The sequence below is a fragment of the Mesoplodon mirus genome (genome assembly GCF_964341445.2).
Source record: "Mesoplodon mirus genome assembly, chromosome: 2".
NCBI classification, from domain to species: domain Eukaryota; kingdom Metazoa; phylum Chordata; class Mammalia; order Artiodactyla; family Ziphiidae; genus Mesoplodon; species Mesoplodon mirus.
The window spans coordinates 116,604,503-116,621,455 of record NC_138977.1 but is presented as its reverse complement, the minus strand read 5'-3'; the positions used below and the strand labels follow the sequence as shown (position 1 = coordinate 116,621,455).

The window sequence follows — 16,953 nt, the reverse complement described above, 5'->3', positions numbered from 1 at the left end:
GCTTTGAGGTCTGAGGGTCGGGGGTTCAAGTCTTACCTAATACAAAGTACAGCTGACCACTGAACAAGAGGGAAGTTGTTAGGGGCACTGACCCCCTGCTAGTTAAAAATCCTGCATATGGCTTTATAATCAGCCTTCCACCTATGGATTCAACCAACCTCAGATGGTGTAGTACTGTAAAACAGATTTAGTGAAAAAATTTTGTTTGTGAGTGGACCCGTGCTGTTCATACCTGTTGTTCAAGGGTCAGCTGTATAAGCAATGGTTTACTAATTGACAGGAGCTGCTTTAGAATCAACAACTCCAGTAATTTTTGCATAGGAATGAAGAAATAGAAATAATTCAGGATATTATATCCTAAGACTGTATACCAAATGCAACTTCCATCTCCCCCAACGACAAACCAAGTAAATAGGTGCCCAGTGATGTGGTTTGAAGGGGCTCTCGGGGAAGATCCTGTACTTTAAAATATCTCCCCACTGACATCTGAAGTGCAACTATTAGCAATTCATACGTTTGTGCAGAGGTCGCACACTTCCTACAGCAATCTTGTAAAACTGGAATACTCCAGGGATGGGCAACACATGAAGTCCCCAGCAAGTTAGTGAAAGAGATGTTATTCACTTAAATATGTAATGGGCACCTACTATGGGCTGGGTACTATGTGCTAAGTGCCCAAGATGCTTTGGTGAATTTCCCTGAACTCAGAGGAAGCCAAACTTGACATATTTCACAGTTTTACCTATAACCAAACCTACTCTTGTTTATACATCAACTTTCACACACTAATCTCAAAAACACCTCTTTTTTTTCTTTAATGGAAAAAATAAGCCATAGAAGTGTTAAGTAACAAGCCGGTTTCTGTTTCTCTTGAACGGAAAATAATAGATGGTCATGATTTCGTTAAAGTCAAAGAGAACGAAACAAACTTTATACGACAATGGTACACAACCGGCCCTCAAAGTACTATTTTTTTGTAAAAGGCACAAAGTAATGTCTTTTGTGACTATTATTTTCTCTTCATATCTGAGTTACAAAGTATTTTAACCAAGCTACCATAGTATTGACTCTGTGCACGAGTATCTTAGAATGTAGATATTAAGTATACATATTAGATAAAACTTAGTTTAAAATATTTCAAATGAACACACAAAATAATGTGTAATCAAGCGCATGCAACAGAAGAAAGAATAAAGAAAAGTAATAAGAGATCTAGAAGGAAGCCCTACTTATGTATTTATCGCATACTGGAAAACTTTGTAAGTGGGCAATTCTCCAGATAATTTGACTCTAAAATTAGAATCTAAAAGGAGATTCTAAAATCAAGGTTTTAAAAGATGTGGTTAATGTATATGTGCATCATTTCACACTGAATTCACCAAAATATGTTAAAATACTTATTTCATGACTACATGCATATGTAAATCAGACCATGTCACACCTCTGCTCAAAACCCTGCAATGGCTCCCCGTTTCACTCAGGTAAAACCAAAGTCCTTACAATGGCTTGCAGAAGTCTGCACCATCCAGCTCCTCACAACTTCATCTCTTCCTCCTCTGCCATCCACAGGCACACTGGCGTCTTTACTGTTTACCAAACATTCCAGATACATTCCTGTCCTAAGGCCTTTGCACTGGCTGTTCCCTTTGTTTGCAATGCTTTTTCTCCAGATAGCCACATAGAGAACCCCTTTACCTCCTTCCTGTCTGTTCAAATTTCATCTTCTCAATGAAGTTTACCTCAACACTGCCCTTAAACCTGAACAAGATGGGACTCTGCCCTAGGCCCCATACTTAAGTCTCCCTCATGTCACAAATGCCATCTGTTACGAGTGCAATTGATTCCCACTCCCTTGACCACATTCATATGTTGAAGCGCTAACCCACACATGACTCTGGAGACAGAGCCTTAAAGGAGGTAATCAGCCTTTTAATTAAGGTTAAAAGAGGACATAAGGGGGTGGGGGGCTCATCCAATAGGACTAGTGTCTTTATGAGAAGGGGAAGAATCACCAGAGCTTTCCAGACATGCACAGAGGAAAGGCCATGTGAGGACACAGTGAGACTGCGGCTGTCTGCAAACCAGGAAGAAAGGTCTCACCAGAAACCAGCCCCACTGGTACCTTGATCTGGGGCTCCCAGCCACAAGAACAATGAGAAAATAAATTTCTGTTGTTTAAGCCACCTAGGCTGTAGTATTTTGTTATGGCAACCCTAGCAGACTAATATACCCCCCAAAATAGTTTTATTAAAGAACATACGGGTTTTCTGTCAGCTTGGGTTCTGGTGCCGAAGTCAACACTGTGTGATCCTAAACATCATCTTTCTCATTGAACCTATCAGCTTCAAACATTCATATTTTAGCCATTTATTATGTTTATTTTTATTGTCTCCTGCATTTAGACTATAAGCTCCATGAAGGCAGCAACACTTGCTCTGTTTATGATGTATCCCATGTGCCAGAACAGTACCTGGCACATAGTAAGCACTCAGTAAATATTTTTTGAATGAATAGTTTAATTAAGAAGATTTTGTTCAAATTCAAGTAAATATCCAAAGAATAAGTTATTCATACGTTGAGATGAAGTTTGACAACTCTAATGACTACTGCACTGCACTGGCATAGAAATGGATTTGTAAAGAAGTGGCAGAGGGGATGCAGGGCTGTCATTTCAGGAACAGTAACATGGTCAAAATTATACAGATGGTCCATCTTTGCCTACAGACCAAGTAATTGCTACATTAAAAAATTATAATTGTATAAATTTAGTTTTGGAGTGCTTTACTTTATTAGGATGTATATGGATCTTTAAAAAACATGCTTTTATTTGAAACTTTATTGAAGAAGTCGATTCATAATTATTGTCTCCATTAGGTTACTAGTAACATCCACTCTTTTTTGCAAAGCTTATCAGAGTAGGTTGTTTTTTTTTTTTCGGTACACAGGCCTCTCACTGCTGTGGCCTCTCCCGTTGCGGAGCACAGGCTCCGGACACGCAGGCTCAGCGGCCATGGCTCACGGGCCCAGCCGCTCCGCGGCACGTGGGATTCTCCCAGACCGGGGCACGAACCTGCGTCCCCTGCACCGGCAGGCGGACTCTCAACCACTGCGCCACCGGGGAAGCCCCAGAGTAGGTTTTAATAAGATTCTTTTATGTACTTTTCTGTACTAAATCACTGATAACATTTTGAATCCCCCCAAATACGTATACTTTACTTTAAAACTCATGACATTGCATTAAAAGACTGGTAAACAGCAAAAAAAAAAAAAATTTGTGGAAAGATCTTTTCAACCAGCTAAAAGCGTTAAAACAACCCAAATATTCCCTCCTTTGCTTGGAAAGTTCATACTGAGTGTGTCTTAGTGTCCTACTTTCTCGCTTGCCATTTCTTATTTTTATAGTTGATATCTGTCTGTCTTAATTCCCAATATATTCCTGTGGTAAACAAGTTTCTGCTTAACTTTGAGCTATGAGCTGCATGCGCTGTTTATTTTGGAAGAGAACACTAAGTCTATCCTATACAACAGACAGGCTAAGAAGTGGAAGGAAATTAAGAAATGTTATCATAAGAAATGCATGTTTGCTATCCATTCCTGTTTAAAAGCCAAGAGCGCAGGGGATCAGAGCAGATTAAAAATTCATAAGAACCCTCTAAATCTCATGTTAGCTCATTTGGAAGACCAGAAAAACAAAGAAACAGTTCACGGTATCAGCAAGTTCACAGAACAGAATATTACTTGACCAGTTCAAAGCAAGAGTTGGAAAGGGTCAGTCAGGTTCAAAGTAAGGAACAGGTAGATTTTATACATATGTGTGTGTGCGTGTGTGTGTGTGTGTGTGTGTGTGTGTTTCACTGCCTACTCAAAGAACCTGTGCTACATAAGAATATTCTTAATATACATTTTCTCTATAATTTCATACATGCCACTAGTTTGGACCACTTCAGAAAATGTCTCTGATTCTACCTAACACCACAAATGGAATCCACTAGTGAGATTGTAACACTGATGCCTTATTTCAGGCCTTCATTCAATTATTGACTCTTTTCTGTGTACTTACAATGTTTGAGGCTTTGGGATATAGAGGTAGGTAAAAGACATTCTATTATGGAGAACAGTATGGAGGTTCCTTAAAAAACTAAAAATAGAGTTACCATATGATTCAGCAATCCCACTCCTGGATGGATATATATCCAGTGAAAACTATAATTTGAAAAGATACATGCACCCCAATGTTCATAGCAGCACTATTTACAATAGCCAAGACATGGAAGCACCCTAAATGTCCATCGACAGATAAATGGATAAAGAAGACATGGTATATATACATACAATGGAATAATAGCCATAAAAAAGAATGAAATAATGCCATCTGCAGCAACATAGACGGACCTAGCGATTATCATATTCAGTGAAGTAAGTCAGAGAAAGACAAATATATAATATCAATTATATGTGGAATCTAAAAAAATGATACTAATTTACAAAACAGAAATGGACTCACAGACATAGAAAACAAATTTGTGGTTACCAAAGGGGTAGCAGGAGGGTGGGGGGAGAGATAAATTAGGAGTTTGGGATTAACAGATACACTCTACTGTATATAAAATAGGTAAACAACAAGGACCTACTGTATAGCATGGGGAACTATACTCAACATCTTGTAATAACCTATAATGGAAAAGAATCTGAAAAAGAATATACAAATATATGTATATGAATCACTTTGCTGTACACTTGAAACTAACACAATATTGTAAATTAACTTTAATTTTTTAAAAAAGACATTCTAGGACTATTGGGAGCTCCAGACAAGTAAACAAGCAATTACAGTGGATGGTGATGAAGGTTATGACAGTGTCACGCACAGGGCTCCCTGAGGCACTGTGGAGGGATGTTCAACCCCACCTCTGGGATCAGAAAAGACAACTTGGAAAAGCTGACTCTAGACTTCAGACTTAAAAGCCTCAGTAGGCTTCAGGCAGGCCAATTTTTCCTAACTGCTTTTAGTGCCCCCAATCTAGGACAAAATTTTAAAAATGAGATCAATGTAGTGAGTTTTTTCGCAAAGCTGAGTTTATTCAATTCAAAAGATTGTCCTCTAGTATTCCGAAACTATGCCCTTCCTACTTTTCGGGAATTTAAATAACCTTTCTTTATGATACGGCAATCAGAGCCATGCATATGTTTAATGGCCTTTCTTGACCAATTAAATGGCAATAAAAAGTTGTCGAGCTGATTGGTCCCTGAAAGAGTTTATTGTTTTGCTCTTTATTTTTACTTTTTGGTAGCAGTCTATAAAATCCATGTGTCCAGAAACCAGGATGGGCCGGCAGGGAGTTCTCAGCCCATGCTCCTCCTCAGACCAGCAGCACCAGCATGTGAGAAATGCAGAATCTCAGGCCCCGCCCCAGACTCACTGAGTCACACCTGGCATTTCGACTAGATACTCAGGTGATTTCTATGCACATTAAAGTTTAAGAAGCACTCTTTTAGGAGGGGGAAGAGCATGTGTAAAAACTGGTGAGAGGGCTTCCCTGGTGGTGCAGTAGTTGAGAGTCCGCCTGCCGATGCAGGGGACGCGGGTTCGTGCCCTGGTCTGGGAGGATCCCACATGCCTCGGAGTGGCTGGGCCCGTGAGCCATGGCCGCTGAGCCTGCGCGTCCGGAGCCTGTGCTCCGCGGCGGGAGAGGCCACAGCAGTGAGAGGCCCGCGTACCACAAAAAAAACAAACTGGTGAGAGAGCAGACATAGAGAACAGACTTGTGGCTGCCGAGCGGGGCAGGAGATGGACTGGGAGTTTGGGGTCAGCAGATGCAAACTATTATAAACAACAAGGTGCTACTGTACAGCACAGGGAACCATATTCAATACCCTGAGATAAACCATAATGGAAAAGAATATGAAAAAGAATATGTATATATATATATATATATATATATATATAACTGAATCACTTTGCTGTACAGCAGAAATGAACACATTGTAAATCAACTATACTTCCATTAAAAAAAAACTGGTGAGAGAGACTGTGGTGGCTTGAAGATCCTTTTTAAAATAGAAAGAGTAAAGGCCACATTTCAGGGAGATTGAGAGTGATGTTAGGAAGGCAGGTGGGCAGGTGGGTGAAGATAACTAATATTTCCCTCTGCTCCAACTGTAGCCAGATAGATAATTGCTCCCTATTTCATCCTGGTTGTTCTTAACTAAGCCATGTTCCATGCTGCTTAAGATGTCTAATCACTAGGGACTTCCCTGGTGGCACAGTGGTTAAGAATCTGCGCTCCCAATGCAGGGGGCCCGAGTCTGATCCCAGGTCAGGGAACTAGATCCCACATGCATGCCGTTAACAACTAAGAGTTTGCATGCCACAACTAAGGAGCCCACGTGCCGCCAACTAAGGAGCTGGTGAGCTGCAACTAAGGAGCCCTGGAGACGCAACTAAGACCCCATGCAACCAAATAGGTAAATAAATATATTTTTTTAAATGTCTAATCACTTGTTGAAGAACCACAAAACACAGGTTAAACTCTTGTGGGGCAAATATCTTATCTGGGGCCTATTGTGTGGCAATTAGTGGGATTCTGATAAAGCATATCATAACTATAATCATAGGCTGGGCTGACTCTCCAGAGGGACTGGTGGAGAGTCTGTTTTAATAAGGACCAGACACCAAAGGATAAAGGTTTACCCTAAGCCAGGGTACTGCTACATAACAGAGATGGAAGAAGCCTGTCCCACCCAACTGCTGTGATGTCTCAATTAGTCTTTGTCCTGTGCCAGCATAAGGCACAGGACAAAGACTAATTGAATGCACAAAAGGCACATCTTGCCCTCCTGGTATTTATAAGTTAAGATACAAAGTATGCATGGGGCTTCCCTGGTGGCGCAGTGGTTGAGGGTCCGCCTGCCAATGCAGGGGACATGGGTTCGTGCCCCGGTCTGGGAAGATCCCACATGCCGCGGAGTGGCTGGGCCTGTGAGCCATGGCCACTGAGCTTGCGCGTCTGGAGCCTGTGCTCCGCGACAGGAGAGGCCACAGCAGTGAGAGGCTCGAGTACTGCAGAAAAAAAAAAGTATGCATTATCTCTTTTATCTGCTAATAGGGTAAGAATATCCCAAGTGAGTGTGACAGACAAGCCAGAACACAATCAAATACAGTAGTCTTCCCTATGTTCCTTAACTCCCAGTACCTATCATTATTTTTGTAATTTGTTTGTCTTCTCAAATATACTTTGAGTTCAATAAGTTGTGAGGACTGTATTTTAGCACTCTGTATTCCCAAGTGCCTGAGACGGTAGCTGCTCAATAATTTTTTTTTAATAAATGAGAAGGAGGATGATACAGAAGTATACAGGAGCTGAAAGAATTCTACATGACCTGTGGTCTCATGGTCAACAGTTGTTAGAGGTTATATATCTTTTACACTTTGGGAGATTTTATTTAAATCCTGACTTTTGTGCTGGAATATCAGAATATTTCATATCTATGTGCATTCTGATGTGGCATCCTGAGAGTAAAGTGCTATTTTATGAATGGATAAAGATGTGGTATGGAATATTACTCAGCCATAAAAAATAATGAAATAATGTCATTTGCAGCAGCATGGATGGACCTAGAGATTATCGTACTAAGTGAAGTAAGCCAGGCAGAGAAAGATGAATACCATATGATATGTAGAATCTAAAATATGACACAAATGAACTTATCTATAAAACAGAATCACAGACAGAGAATAGACTTGTGGTTGTCAAGGGGGAAGGAGGAGAGGGGAGGGATGGATTGTGAGTTTGGGGTTAGCAGATGCAAACTATTATATATAGAATGGATAGGTCTTACTGTATAGACCAGGGAACTATATTCAGTATTCTGTAGGAAACTGTAATGGAAAGGAATATGAAAAAGAATATATATATATATATATAACTGAATCACTTTGCTGTGCAGCAGAAATTAACACATTGTAAATCACCTATACTTCACTAAAATAAATTTAAAACAATAAAGTGCTGTTTTATGCAACGAGAAATCAAACTTGTAAAAATTACATAATCATTTCCCCAGTTCACAATGTAAACTAATTTGAGAGGCATAGGCCTGTCATATATTTGGAATCAGAACTGAATATTAATGTAGTGTGACCCCATCTTCAGCCTAAGCTATATTTACCTGTCGAATTCAGATGGTGGGAGTTGTAGGGGTCCCGGTGGGGCTGTCCAGGAATAGCCTACATGAGCGAGTGAAAAGCATTCTGGGGAAGCTCTCGTTCTAAGTTTCTCTGGTACACAAGCTCATCTAATAAAACAACTTGGGCCGCAGAAGGGAAGGGATGAATGTATGTACAGCATGGTGTCTGCTTTCCAAATTTGCTCCTCACCAGCATCTGAGATATTTCTAAGTCCTGAGCTTTCAAAGATATTTCAAAGGGATCTGAGATGAAAAACTGAAAGGCCTGTTTTCACTGAAATGTCTGTAGAATCCCTGGTCCCAGGAAGCTCTGCCTTTAAGATCCATGCAAGCAAGCAGTCACACCAGAGAAAAGAGAAGAGCTCTACTGTGCCATGGGGAGGGGCCTTCAGTGCGCCAGCCTCAGCGAGGGAGGGCACTCATTTCCTTAGCTGTTTGCCCGGAGCCTTGGCTTGAAGCAAAAACCCTTCTCCCTGCCCAGCTTGTGCTGATATTAGAGCAATGCAGGAAGTGAAGGATTCCACAGGAACACAGAATTCACTTTGTAAACAGCTGGCTTGTGGCCAGCTTTTGCCTTTTTCAAGCAGCTACTCCGTGAGTAAAGTTCTGAGACAGTTGTATCACCTAGTAGTAGAGATGCAGCCCAGGCATGCTATCTTATTGCAAATAAAATATAGACTCTGTTTGGAAGTGTAACAATATCCAACCTGTAAAAAGTAATCTGAAACACACAGTAATATTGGGAAAAACACAGACATTATGTTGGAAAATCAATCACTGAAATATAAAATGAAGAAGACAGGGTGGGGACTTCCCTGGCGGTCCAGGGCTCAGGACTCGGCACTTTCACTGCTGAGGGTCAAGGTTTGATCAGTGGTCGGGGAACTAACATCCTGCAAGCCACGTGGCACAGCGGAAAAAAATTCTAAAAATCTGAGGAATACAAGTAAGACATTTTAAAGCACCTTTGTGAACTGTAAAGGACCTTAAATAAGCAAGGTATTTAAAAACATCTGGGTCTATTTAATAACATAGTCTTCTGGATTTTCATCCATATTTTTTAAAAGATCATGTCACTTCACATGGGTCACTGTGGTAGAGTAGTTTAGTCAGCAAAGCCCCAAGGCAGTCACACCAAGCAGTCACACCCAGGAGCAAGTGAGCTCAGCCTTCAGCTGGATAAAGACTCCCAGCCACGAGAGAGTCTTGCCAAAATGCAGTGCCTCCCTGGGCAAGGGGAGAGCTGCTTTGTGGCAAGTGGCTCTGGCCCCCTGGGTGGTCTTTGTGGCCGGGGTACAAGCTGCCATTTGACTCAGATTCTCCTGAATTCGATGTGATTTCTGGAATATACTCCCCTATTCTATCCCACTCTCCCTCCCCCACCCAACATCCCTAAGAATCAGATACCAGCCACCTGAAAGAAAAAGAATGATTTTAGACTGCACGAGTTTCTTCTCCAGACCTTAAAAGCATCAACCAAGAACATGAGGTCACCAAATCAAAGGAATAAATGGCCAGGAAATGTACTATAAAGCACTGTCACAGGACCACTCGTCCCTCAGGATAACCTCTCCGGACTTTTGTCCTGCCCAACTTATAGCACCATTTCTGGAAGTTAGCTGCTGACTGATAATTAGGTCTAATGGAGAGCGAGAGTTTCCTGTCGGGATACAGACAACACTGTCTTTGCTGGCAGCTATGCCTCTGCTAATTGTTGGAAACCTGGCTTTTGACACTATGATCGCTCTCCACCACCACGCCCAACTCAGGCAATTTAGCGAAGCCAGCTCTTCACACGTTGAAGGCAGCTCTCAAGTAAGTATCCTACCCACCACCGTGGCTGATGCTTTTTTTTTTTTCTCTCGGCTGTGCCAGATCTTAGTGGCAGCACGCGGGCTCTTCGTTGCTGCCTGCGGGATCTTCTTAGTCACATGTGGAATCTTTTTTAGTTGCCAGCATCTTTAGTTGCAGAGTGCAGGCTCTTTCAGTTGCGGCATGCAGGATCTAGTTCCCTGACCAGGGATCAATCCCGGGCCCCCTGCACTGGGAGCGTGGAGTCTTAACCACTGGACCACCAGGGACCACTGGACCCTGTGGCTGATTCTTAATAAAGAGACCTGGTTTTAGAACATTCATCCCCAGGGCAAATGCACTTGCAGGTATGTGGGAGTTTCCTGAAATAGGATAAATTCAAGTCAGACCTATAATAGATGTCTTCGAAAATAAGATAAATCCTTGGCCGCTGGAAGACCGGTTTACAAGCAGGAGCATTTGATGGAAAATGCCATCATCCCAAGTGCCACCTCTGTTTCTGGGCTCCCTAACCAGATGCCTAAGAATTAGTGTGAAAGACACCATTTAAAGGGAAAGAGAACAGGGAGAAAGATTTTCCTCCATATAGTCTCTTGTTTGAACACCATGCATTACACTCATCTTTTCCCCTCTAATTAGAAATGGCATCTTTATTCCACACTAACGTTCTTTCTCTTTTCCATAAAATAGAGAAATATACACCTGTAAACTGATAGCCCTGAAAATGATCTCAATCTTCAGAGGAATAACTGCTGTCTCATTTTTTCTTTGAGTTCTTTGATTTTTTCTTTGATTTCACTGCTATTATGTATGTAGCACTGTGCCTTCTGTCTTATATACACAAGTGATTGATTACATCACTTGAATTCTGTAATTGTTCCAAACCTGTATTCTGTTTACTGGCCACTTCTTCAATTTCAGGGAGTGAAGAGGGAGAAATGCAGGAGGAAGAATATATCCCATTCAGTGGTAATTTACCAGTCTATGTGAAAAAAAGATCAGTAGTCTTGCCTTATCCTGCCTTCCCTTCTAAAGAATCAATAACACAGACATTCTGAAAACACAGAAGAGAAGAATGTAGGCTGTAAGATCTAAAAGGAAGTTCACTGCTCATTTCTTCTAGGGCAGGAAAGCTATGCCGATTTATGACTCAGGAAAAGTTTCATGGTTTGGCACCAACATCTTAACAGTGACTCTCAACAGTCTTTACCACATGTAATATGTACTATAGGCCAGAAATAACCATGGGAAGCAGGTTCGAGTTTTTTCTTCTATCTGCAAGTTTTCATAAAAACGTAAAGGCTGCCTGGATGAAATACATGCATAGTGTATAGGACTATTACCATCTATTTTTACCGAGAGTATTTTTTTTAGTAATCTTGGCTCAGGGCTTTCTTTCTCTGTGCCTATTTCTTATTTATGGAAAGCTGTCTCCTTAACTGCCCAGTGTTAAAATCCCTCCAGCAGGGGGCTTCCCTGGTGGCGCAGTGGTTGAGAGTCCGCCTGCTGATGCAGGGGATGCGGGTTCGTGCCCCGGTCCGGGAAGGTCCCACATGCCACAGAGCAGCTGGGTCCGTGAGCCATGGCCGCTGAGTCTGCACATCCGGAGCCTGTGCTCTGCAACGGGAGAGGCCATAACAGTGAGAGGCCCGCGTACCGCAAAAAAAAAAAAAAAAATTCCCTCCAGCAGTTTTCCTATCACTCTTCAAATGTCCCTGGAATTCCACTGCTTACTCAAAGATTTTTCTTATCTAAATGGGAATGATGAAGTATGGCTGCACTTTCCATCCCAGTCCTGGGCATATACCCGGAGAAAACCATAATTCGAAAAGATAATGCACCCCAGTGTTCATTGTAGCACAACTTACAATAGCCAAGACATGGAAACAACCTAAATGTCCATCAATGGATGAATGGATAAAGAAGATGTGGTTCATATATACAATGGAATATTACTCAGCCATAAAAAAGAATGAAATAATGCCATTTGCAGCAACATGGATGGACCGAGAGATTATCATACTAAGTGAAGTAAGTCAGACAGAGAGAGACAAATATCATATGATATCATTATATGTGGAATCTAAAAAAAGGATACAAATGAACTTATTCACAAAACAGAAACAGACTCACAAACTTAGAAAACAAACTTATAGTTACTGAAGGGGAAATGTGGGAGGGGGGAGGGATAAATTAGGAATTTGGGATTAGCAGATATACACTACTATATATAAAATAGATAATCAACAAGGACCTACTGTATAGCACAGGGAACTTTACTCAATATTCTGTAATAACCTATATGGGAAAAGAATCTGAAAAAGAATGGATACATGTACATGGATAACTGAAACACTTTGCTGTACGCCTGAAATTAATGCAAATTGTAAATCAACTATACCCCAATATAAAATAAAAATTAAATTAAAATAAAAGTTCTATTCAAACCTCAAAAAAAAAAGTATCCTTTAAAGAACCTCATTTAGCTTCTTTTGAGGAAGGACATGAGTTCAATGTACTGTCATTCAGGTTGGCTAAATAGGCCCCAGTGTTGCACGGGATGCCAGTCACTGTGATAATTCAGATGATCCTTTTTTTTTTTTTTTTTTTTTTGAGGTTACCAGAATGCTTTCATTTGGATTGCTCTTCTCTCATGAATGTACAGGGGCATTTGTTATTTTACTGATGGTAAAATTAGAGCCTAGAGAAATTAGGTAAATTAACTGTTAGTAACTGGCAGGGCAGGGCTGGAACCCAGGTTTCCTGATTCCAAATTCCTAAGCAGGTCATGACAGAGTAATAACTACAAAACTTAGTAACTAGATGTCTTGAAAGGATTTTCTTAAAAGCATTCTGCCAGAGTCTAATTTTAGAGTTCAAGTGATAACAGCATTGTCACGTTTCAACTGGTTTGTAATTTCTCTTTGTGAAAAACATACTTTTACCGCAGGGAAGAGTTAAAATATTCTTTCCAGGGTCTTTGCTGTGCTTTAATTATTGAGCATTACTCCAAGAGTATTTATATTTTGATACTGAAGATGCACACTTACCATGCACAATTACTTTCAAGGGAGGGAAAAGAAGGAGAGTTAGAATTACCATATGATCCAGCAATTCCACTTCTGGGAAGTGGAATTCTTCCCTAAAGAACTGAAAGCAGAGACTTGAACAGATACTTGTAACTCTGATGTTCATAGCAGCGTCATTCACAACAATCAAAAGGTAGAAACAAGGGCTTCTCTGGTGGCGCAGTGGTTGGGAGTCCGCCTGCCAATGCAGGGGACATGGGTTCATGCCCCGGTCTGGGAGGATCCCACATGCCATGGAGCGGCTGGGCCCGTGAGCCATGGCCACTGAGCCTGCACGTCCGGAGCCTGTGCTCCGCAACAGGAGAGGTCACAGCAGTGAGAGGCCCGCGTACCGCAAAAAAAAAAAAAAAGGTAGAAGCAACCCAAGTATCCATACATGGATGAATGGATAAACAAAACGTGGTCTATGCATACAATGGAATATAATTCAGCTTTAAAAAGGAAGGAAGTTCTGATATTTGCTACAATATGGATGAACCTTGAGAATATTATGCTAAGTGAAACAAGCCAGTCATAAAGAATATAGGTTTCCACATATATGAGGCACTTAGAATAATTAAATTCATAGAGACAGAAGGTAGAATGATGGTTGTCAGAGCCTAGGGGGAGGAAATAATGGGGAGTGAGTGTTTAATGGGGACAGAGTATTACTTGGGGAAGATGAAAAAGTTCTGGCGATGGATGGTGATGAAGTTTGCACAACAGTGTGAATGTACTTAACGCCACAGAACTGTACACTTAAAATGGTTAAAATGATAAATGTTCTGTTTTACATAGTTTAATACCCCCCCCCCACACACACGAGACAGAACAATTAACCCTAATCTGGAGGGAGGAATATAAGGAAGGCTTCTCAGAGGAGGTGGTTTCATCCTGAAAGATGAGAAGAGGGTTGGTAGGCAGGAGAGAAGGAAAAGTTCCTCTAGGCTGAGGGAATAACTTCGGGAAGTTGGAAGGCAAATTACACGGTCAGATTCAAGGAATAGCAACTTATCCAGGTGACTGGACACTTGAAGGTGACTGAGCACTTGTGGGTAAGTTACAAGAGATGAAGCTGCAGTGGCAAGGTGAGGAAAATCTTGAGGCCCCCTGCATGCCACGCAAGAATTTTGGGCTTTATTCTGTAGGCAATGGGAAGACTGGAGTCCTTTAAGCTTGGGGACATGATCAAGCTTGCATTTTGGAAAGATAATGCTTGGCAGTTGTGTGAAGAATGGGTTGTAGGGGAAAGACTAGAGGCAGGGACAGTGGTGGACAGAGTCTGGCAAAAGCCTGAGAGAGAGACAATGAGGGCCGAGCTGAGAGGACGTGGAATGGAGGGGGCTGTTTAGCAGGATGTGAAAACCAGCAGGAGGTGGGCAGTGAGAAAGCTTGTGGAGTGGAGGACAGCCCAGGCCACTTGGCTTCTGAGTGCACGGAGTTGTCTTTTCATCCACTTCCGTCTTTTCATCTTCATCCACATCCCCAGCCCAGCTGACCCACCCACAAGTTCTCCAGGTCTCCTGTCTCAGAACAAGCACTCAATACCCCTCCCAACCTTGACCCTAATTGGGCTTACTCTTCCCTCCCAATCCCTAAACCCCTGACTTCCATACTGTCCTCGGCCGCCTTCCATCTGGCAGGCATTCTGGCTCTTGCTAGCTTTCCCTCCAATCTCACCCGTAGTCTTTCCCTTCCCCTCCAACTCCAGCCACAGAATTTGTTACTTATCCCTTCATAATTCCCCACTCCAGTCCTTAGTTCTGTGCTGTCTCCCTCCTCCGCCTAGACCAGTCTCTAGCCTCTGAGATACAGGGACTTGAGCTATCCTTAGCACAGATCAGGAATATAGTAGAGGCTGAAGGGTTAGAGATCTAGCAGTGGGGGTGAGAGTGAGAGTGACAGTGAGAGTGACAGTGAGAGTGAGAGTGAAGGAGAGGGAGAGGGAGAGGGAGAGGGAGAGAGGGAGAGGGAGAGAGAGAGAGAGAGAGAGAGAGAGAGAGAGAGAGAGAGAGAAAATGCACTTTGGATATGTTGGGTTTGATGTACTTCGTCCAATAACATCTCACAGAAGTCCACCTGCACCCACTTACTGCGTGAGTCCTTGTACCTATGCCATGCCCAAGACAGTCAACCTCAGTTTACTGGCATCCAAGAATCAGAGCTGGACTCTCTCGAATAAGGGTCACTGGCTCATCGCATTCTCCTTCCTTTCTGTGCAGTATCTCCGGGCAAGCGGTCTGTAGGAACCAGCTCCAGAAAGCACCAAGGCTGCCAGGAATTCAGCTGTTAATCATCTTCCTCAGTGGTTCTAAAGCTCTCAGCCTGTACCCAGCCTGCCCACCAAATCTGCGCACCTGCTTGGCTGGCACTGGGAGGTCTCAGAAACACTTTAACCTACCTGTACAGTGATTGTCTTTTTCAGGTGAGCAAGGAACTTCCCTTTGGTCGTCACTCTGTAGGCATCTTCACTGCAGGCTCATTAGCAACCACCTACTCTGTGTTGCTGCAGTGAAACTGGTCTCCACGCTGTTATGCAAGCCGGTTCTCTTGTTTGCAGTTCACTTCTGGCTTCTGCTCAGCTGACTTAGGACAGAATCATTCTCCTGGCATTATAAGAACATGCCCAGTTGAGTCAAACAAACTGAAACCCCATTAAATGGCAAAGGCAAATCCTGCTGCACTCTCTGATGTCACTGGGTGCAGATGGCAGAGGAATAGCTTTGTGCACCAAAAGAACCTCCCAACACCACTTCCCCATGGAAGAATGGACACTCGGCCAAAAGAAGCAATGCACCAAACACTCTGGTACTACAGCTGCTCTTTTCAAAGCCAGATCGTCATTGGAAAGGACTTCTTGTGAGCTCTCTGCTGCTCTTTCATTTGGAGATGGGGCTAGGCAATCTCTGTGTTGCCGGCAAGGCGAGTGGCCCTCTCTCCCTCTGGCTCTTTGGCAGATGGCCATGCTGATCACATGGGGAAGTTGGCAAATGGAGTCCGATTCCTTTGCAGTGTAGCTGCAGCAAGGATTTCCAGTTAGTGATTTTGTGATGGCTGCGGTGAGTCATAGCGCCCTGATTCTCCTGCAGAGGGTGAGGGCCTGTGTTTGTCCCCGTGAGGATCATCATTACTCTTGTTCTGAGAATTCTGCAGTCCTTGGAGGACCTAGAACCAAACTAAACTCCAGAATGTGAGTCCTGAGCCTGGCAGCTGCCACTCACCATCTGGTTGCAAACTTTCACCAAGCTTGCAGTGTAGAGTTTTTTGGCTCTTCTTTTGTGCTGACATCTGCCCCTTTCCTTTTCTTTCTGCTATTATTCTTTTTTAAAATTTTGATTTAAAAATACTCTCATCTTTTTAATCTCATGCCTGTTATGGATTTCTGGACTAATATTTTTATTAACAAATTCATGGGCATACATATATATAAAACAATAAATTGTTACCTTTTATTCAGCATTTAAGCCAGGCCCTAGGTTAGCACCTTACAAACATTATTGTATTTAATTCTCACGACAATTCTGCCAAATAAGTATTTTTGTTCCCATTTTACGGATAAGAAATCTGAGACTTGCCCAATGTCACATTGCTTTATTTATTTATTTATTTATTGTTCTCAAGTAGTTGCTTTATTCCTGTCAATTATTTGCTTTAATATTTACTTTATTTTAAAAAATTTATTGAAGTATAGTTGATTTACAATGTTGTGTTCATTTCAGGTATACAGCAAAGTGATTCAGTAGTATATATATATATATACATACACACACACACACACACACACATACATATATTCTTTTTCAGATACTTCTCCATTATGGTTTATTACAAGATAATGCATATAGTTCCCTGGGCTATACAGTAGGACCTTGTTGTTTATCTATTT

General features: G+C 42.0%; 1 protein-coding gene across 1 annotated transcript in view; it reads right to left on the bottom strand.

Annotated features, from left to right (window-relative positions):
• The window catches only part of LYST (lysosomal trafficking regulator), a 197,721-nt gene extending 181,917 nt beyond the window's left edge, over positions 1-15,804 (bottom strand). Inside the window, exon 1 of the mRNA XM_082640698.1 lies at positions 15,469-15,804. The gene's annotated coding sequence lies outside the window, so the exon portion shown is untranslated. The remainder of the gene's footprint in view (positions 1-15,468) is intronic.
• Between the last annotated feature and the right edge of the window lie 1,149 nt (positions 15,805-16,953).